Source organism: Octopus bimaculoides, chromosome 2 (genome assembly GCF_001194135.2).
Source record: "Octopus bimaculoides isolate UCB-OBI-ISO-001 chromosome 2, ASM119413v2, whole genome shotgun sequence".
NCBI lineage: Eukaryota > Metazoa > Mollusca > Cephalopoda > Octopoda > Octopodidae > Octopus > Octopus bimaculoides.
Window position 1 is genome coordinate 136525686 of NC_068982.1, and position 6016 is coordinate 136531701.

The 6016-nt window shown below is 36.1% G+C and overlaps 1 long non-coding RNA gene across 1 annotated transcript in view; it reads right to left on the reverse strand.

The window, feature by feature from the left end:
* Nucleotides 1-3787: 3787 nt before the first annotated feature.
* Nucleotides 3788-6016, reverse strand: part of LOC106874121 (uncharacterized) — a 4101-nt gene continuing 1872 nt past the window's right edge. Inside the window, exon 2 of the long non-coding RNA XR_008263542.1 lies at nt 3788-4025. This is a non-coding gene — a long non-coding RNA (uncharacterized LOC106874121). The remainder of the gene's footprint in view (nt 4026-6016) is intronic.

Genomic DNA, 6016 nt, shown 5'->3' on the forward strand with positions numbered 1-6016 from the left:
ATATATTCATACACACACACACACTGAATCTGGAATTATGTGTTTGAAAAGCATACTTGCCAATCAGCTACGTCTGTGCATTAAAAAGTATCTTATATATTTTGTTTATAATGCGTACGTACATACATACATACATACATACATACATACATACACACGTACATACTTTTCTCTTTCTTATTGGCATAAAGCCATTTTATACAGAGTTTACAGAAGGACAAGACAAAAGACGTACATGGGGAAAGAAAAATAAACGAATAAACGATTCATAATGACTTATGAATTATTAATTAATGATGATGAAATAGCTTGCCACCTACCAAAGCTGAAAGGTCCATTTAACTGTCCTAACTGTTCAATATTTATCTTGATTTATTACAATTATATTTTATCTTGTTTCAGTAATCCCAGAAAAAATCCAATTCTGCAAGCCCCCCTACAGCTGGCATCTATATCGTATTTCACTTTAATCGCCGTACATTCAATTCCTTTCACCAAATCTTTCCTTCAACTTTGTCGCTTTACCATCATCCAGCAGCACTGCTATGGTGTTTTTGTCTGACATTTTGACTCTTACAACGCCTTTTATCTTTGTTACCTGTTTTTCTATCTCTATGTTTCTTTCATATACGACCATTCATTTTTCTCATATTTTCCTGTTGGTATCTTCCCTGACTCTGTTCTTCTTTCCGGTCGTTATTTCTGTTTCTCCTCATCTTTGCTTTTGGAAGGCTCTGGTTTTCTTGTTCGGGTTCTACACACCGTACGTACACAGATTATGAGAGCACTATGTATGTGTGTGTGTGTGTGTGTGTGTGTGTGTGTGTGTGTGTGTGTGTGTGTGTGTGTGAGTGTGTGTGTGTGTGTGCGTGCGTGCGTGTGTGTGCGCGTGTGTGTGTGTGTGTGTGTGTGTATATATAAGACATTTCTATACACTGCTATGTGTATTTATATACACTTGCGGTAGAAGAAAATACATTTAAGCTGAGAACAGACGGACGAATACATATATTGTATAAGAGCTTGGAATGGAGAAGAAAAGAAATAAAACCACACGTTTTATAGTTACAGTGTTCTCGTTGTATTTGATATTAGAAGAGTGACTGAAACATTAGAAGTCGTATGTCGTCAACACCAGTCGTTGACCCTTCATCTCAAATTTAATCCATTCCTCTTAAATTCCTCTTAAATTCGAATTATATGTTGTTGTTAGACATTAAAATAAGAATACGCGAGATTATCAATTTTTAATACAGGAAATAAGTTGTGTCAATATAAAATCTCTGTCATAATACTGAGACCCATTTATCTTAATAAGAGGTATACTAAACTAGAATATACTTCCAGGTTATTGTAAATAGTTTATATACAGTGACGGATCAATGTTTGTAAAACAAATTTTAAAATTCTTCAGGAAATTTCAAATGTTCTGTGTATTGCTAGGATTTAAAATATTCGATTTCTCAGACTTATATAGTGCTAAAATAAATCGTATGAATCAATAATTCTTTTCTAATCAAGGCACAATGCCCGAAATTTTGAGTGAGGGTGCCAGCCGATAAGATCGACCCGAGTACTTAACTGGTACTTAATTTATCGACTCCAGAAGGATGAAAGACAAAGCCGACCTCGGTGGAATTTGAACTCAGTAGGTACCACTAAGCATTTCGCCCGGTGTGCTAACATTTCTGCGGGGTCGTCGCCCTGAATGAATCATTAATTGGTCTAACAATGTGTTCGATTCACTAAGTGTGAACGTTTGACAGACACATTATCCATGTATGTAAACGCGTATTTCAGACGAGCACTCATATTCCTACAATTTCAATTATGCAATCGATTCTAAATACTGCAACTAACGTGCAAACACTGAGGGTGTCTTCTGAAGAATTCTCTCATTTATATTTATATGGATTATTGCAGATAAATAGGGAAAATATCAATTGTATAGCTAGAAATTCCCTACTTAAATGATTATTTTCCCCACTTTTTCTAAGGTCAATTTAATCGTTTTAAAGTAGGTAGAATAATAATTACCAGTCACATACTGAGGTACATTCAATCTTTCTTCTCTTCAAAGAATTGCCTACTTTTGTGCTGGACCATAACCAAGAACTTCTTTGGATACATCCATTAATCTTCTTTGTTGTTGGACATATTTTAAGACCAGACCGCGTAAACTAATATTAAACAAATTTAATGTAATTATATGGCATTAAATTTATTCAAAAACAATAACACTATGGAGAGTTATATGAAATTTGAAATTTAGAAATTCGGAATGAATAGAACTGCAATTATTATGGTGAGTACGATTGAGGAAAACACATTGTATTAATCGATTCCTATTTCCGTTATAGTAGTATCCTTTTGTAAATACTTTCTTCTCATTCACAAAGTACAAAGCTCAAGAATCTATATCAAACAGATAGTGTTCGACTGACGCATTGCAATGTCTACGTAAACAAGCAACCACAATGTTGGTGGCTACGTCTGAAGACTTGCTTATTTGTTCAGAGTTTAACGCTATAAACGTGTCAGTATGTGTGAGTGAATATGTGTGTGCGAAAGTAAGTGCTTAAATACGCGCGTACATAAATATGTTTATACAAGAGGCAGAATCGCTAACGCGCCGAACAAAGTGTTTTGCAGCAGTTCTTCCGGCTTTACATTCTGAGTTCAAATTCTAGCAGCGTCGACCATGTGAACCACACTCTTACGACATGTGATAGTAAGATTGTGGTGTCGATGTCTTGAACGGGTTACGCGTTGTGTTCTTAAGCAAAACACTTCATTTCATGTTCCCTCCGCCCTATCTGCTGGCAAAACTGAGTAATTCTTACGACGAATCGGCGTCACGTCCAATAGGGAATACATGCGTCACAGAAAGTAGGAAACTGGGCCTATGAGTCTGTATGACTAGGGAAAGAGCTTTATCCATTTTATAGGCATAATAGTGTTGTAAGATGTTTGCTTACAAATTACATAGTTCCAGGTTCAGTGAAAGTGCGTGGCTTAGTGGTTAGGGCATTCGGCTCACGATCGTAAAATCGTGAGTTTCATTCCCAGCGACGCGTTGTGTCCTTGGGCAAGACACTTTATTTGACGTTGCTCCAGTCCACTCAGCTGGCAAAAATTAGCAGTACCTGTATTTCAAAGGGCCAGCATTGCCATACTCTGTGTCACGCTGAATCTCCCTGAGAGCTACGAGAAGGGTACACGTGTCTGTGGAGTGCTCAACCAGTTCTACGTTAATTTCACGAGCAAGCTGTTCAATGAAAGAGCCTTGAATCTAGGTTAGAGATCGGCTCTTTCTCTATTGGTAAGAAATCTTGGAATAAAACTGAACAATGACATACACGTATACATATATACATACATACATACATACATACATACATACGTACGTACAAAGTCTACTTTCCACAATTTTAAACTCGTGAGCAACTGCGTGTGTGTGTGTGTGTGTGTGTGTGTGTGTGTGTGTGTGTGTGTGTGTGTGTGATGTCCTATAACTGTTTGTCTCTCTACTTTTGTAGGGTGTGCTCGTGTGAGATTTAAAAATTACGTTAAAATATTCAAATTTGGTATATTGAAAAGATTTTCCGCGTTAAATCCGATTTCATTATTTATTTGTACCAGAAAAATTGCAGAAAAATGTTACTGTGGTTTAAAGTTTAATCAATTTTAGCTAATCCGAAAACAGGATTTGGAAGCATGCATTTTCTACATGATAGTTCGCATTTTCTGCATCATAATTGTTTATCACAAAATGAAAGCAAAATCATTAGGAGGAAGAATTTTTTATTAAACAAATGAAGGCAAAGTATTACGACAACCAAAGTTGTAAGAACGTCTGAGAAGTGGCTCAGACAATAGTTTCTGGTGTGTGTACTCCCCGTAACATAGCAGTTCGGCAAAAGAGACGACAGAATATTAATAGGCTTACAAAGAATAACTCCTTGGGTCGATTTGCTCGATTTAAAAAGCGGTGCTCCAGCATGGCCGCAGTCACATGACTGAAACTAGTAAAGGAACAAAAAAATAACAGAAAGTTACATCTGTCGGAGGAGACATGTTCTGACATGGAATAAACAAGGATTTATATGACATTTTATTGTGAAATTGCCTGGCAACGACGGGCTATTTAGCTATTTTATAATATTGCGAACTGAAGCGAGATACTGCCATCTCAAGCAGACGAGGTATCCATTGCTAATGGAGGCTAAAATAGCCCGAAACTCAACTGGTCTCTTGATCCCGTCGCTAGAAGGTGGTAAGGATTAGTTGCATCGTTAACCAGCTAGAGGAAATGTCCTCTTGAGTTTATAAAATCTCATTAACATCCGTTCAAAGGGAACAGCCATGTTGAACTGGCGACAAACATTACTAGTTATATGTATGTATATATATATATATATATATATATATATATATATATATATATATATATATATTAATATTTCTAAGTCTCTCTAAAGGAGACTACGGCAGCGGTACTGGATATTAATAGCTATCGCCAAGCCAACATGGGAATCCAAAAAATAGGACGAATGCTGCCGTTGATTAGCTCAAAGAGGCCAACGCCTCTAGCTAGCTATGTGACACACGAACCTGTGTCCATTATAACCTTCGAACAGGGGAGGTCAGCCGCTTCTACTTGCTGGTCTGGCATCTTGCTGGTCTGATACACCCTGAAATTAGTCTGCAGATGCCAGACCAGCAAGGGGAAGCGGCTGACCTCCCCTGTTCGAAGGTTATAATTGACACAGGTTCGCGTGTCACATAGCTAGCTAGAGACAACGGCCTCTTGGAGCTAATCAACGGCAGCACAAGTTGAACTGCAGCCATACAGGAACACCGCCTTTCAGGGTTTAGTCAAATGAATTGGAAGAGTCGTTAGATCCCTGAATAAAATATTCTTGCAGTAATTGTGGCGGCTCTTTACGTTCTGATTTCATATCCCACCGAGAGCAGCTTTGCCTATCATCTGTCCATGTTCGATAAAATGAGTAACCTTCCAGTAGTGATAGCGATATAGCATTATAATCTGCTATTCGCCATCGTTATTAAATTTCGAGCTTCATTTCTAAATAAGAATTTATTAATATCATCTTCGATATCAATGATCCAGATAATTGAATGTAATGTTTCTTTCATATAATATGTAAGTAATGTCTTAGATTTGTAATCTCACCCACTTTTATCACAATCTTGAGATTAAAACTTCCAATATGCTTATCGTTGCATTCATTGGAATTCTTATCTTAATTCATTCTATGTTTCTGTAATTTTAAGATAGTGTCCTAGTATTATCAGATTATTTAATATTCAATTTTGTTACGTAACTAAATATAGAGAGAATATGCTGCTATATCTCACTGATCTTCTATTTACTTATGTCATTGATCAATCTATTTAGAGACAAAGTAAGACTGCATATGTAGTATTAGATGAATTGGCTCTCCAACATGGATGATTGGAACCGAATTTAAAGTAAATCAAACATGATATAATGGTGTTTATAGAGCTTCTTAAAATGTACGTCTTGCAAAGGAGACAAATATTGAATCAGTAATTATCTATTTGTAATCTTACAAAGCATCATTTCCTGAGAGAAACACGTAATTTTTATTTCATTCAAGAACTGTAATACTTATGAATACAATGGATTAATACCCGAACATTATGCATTATGATTTAATTACCACCGTATGATCTAAGGTAAAATTTATGATTTCTGTAAGCCGATGTTTATCACGTTACCATCACATACACTGTGTAGCATGAGACAGTGAGGGAGTAATTATGAGGTTATTTTATATCCTAGTAATAGCAGTCAAATTCATTTCATTAATGTCTTACTAACTTCACACAAGAACATGTAAGGTAAAGTAATTTCAATATGTAATGAGTTGTGAAGATTAAAACAAAATGACTTTGATCATATTCCTTTGCCTTGGTGCTAATGAGTAATAACTCAAGTATACCATGATTTGTATGATATGTATATATA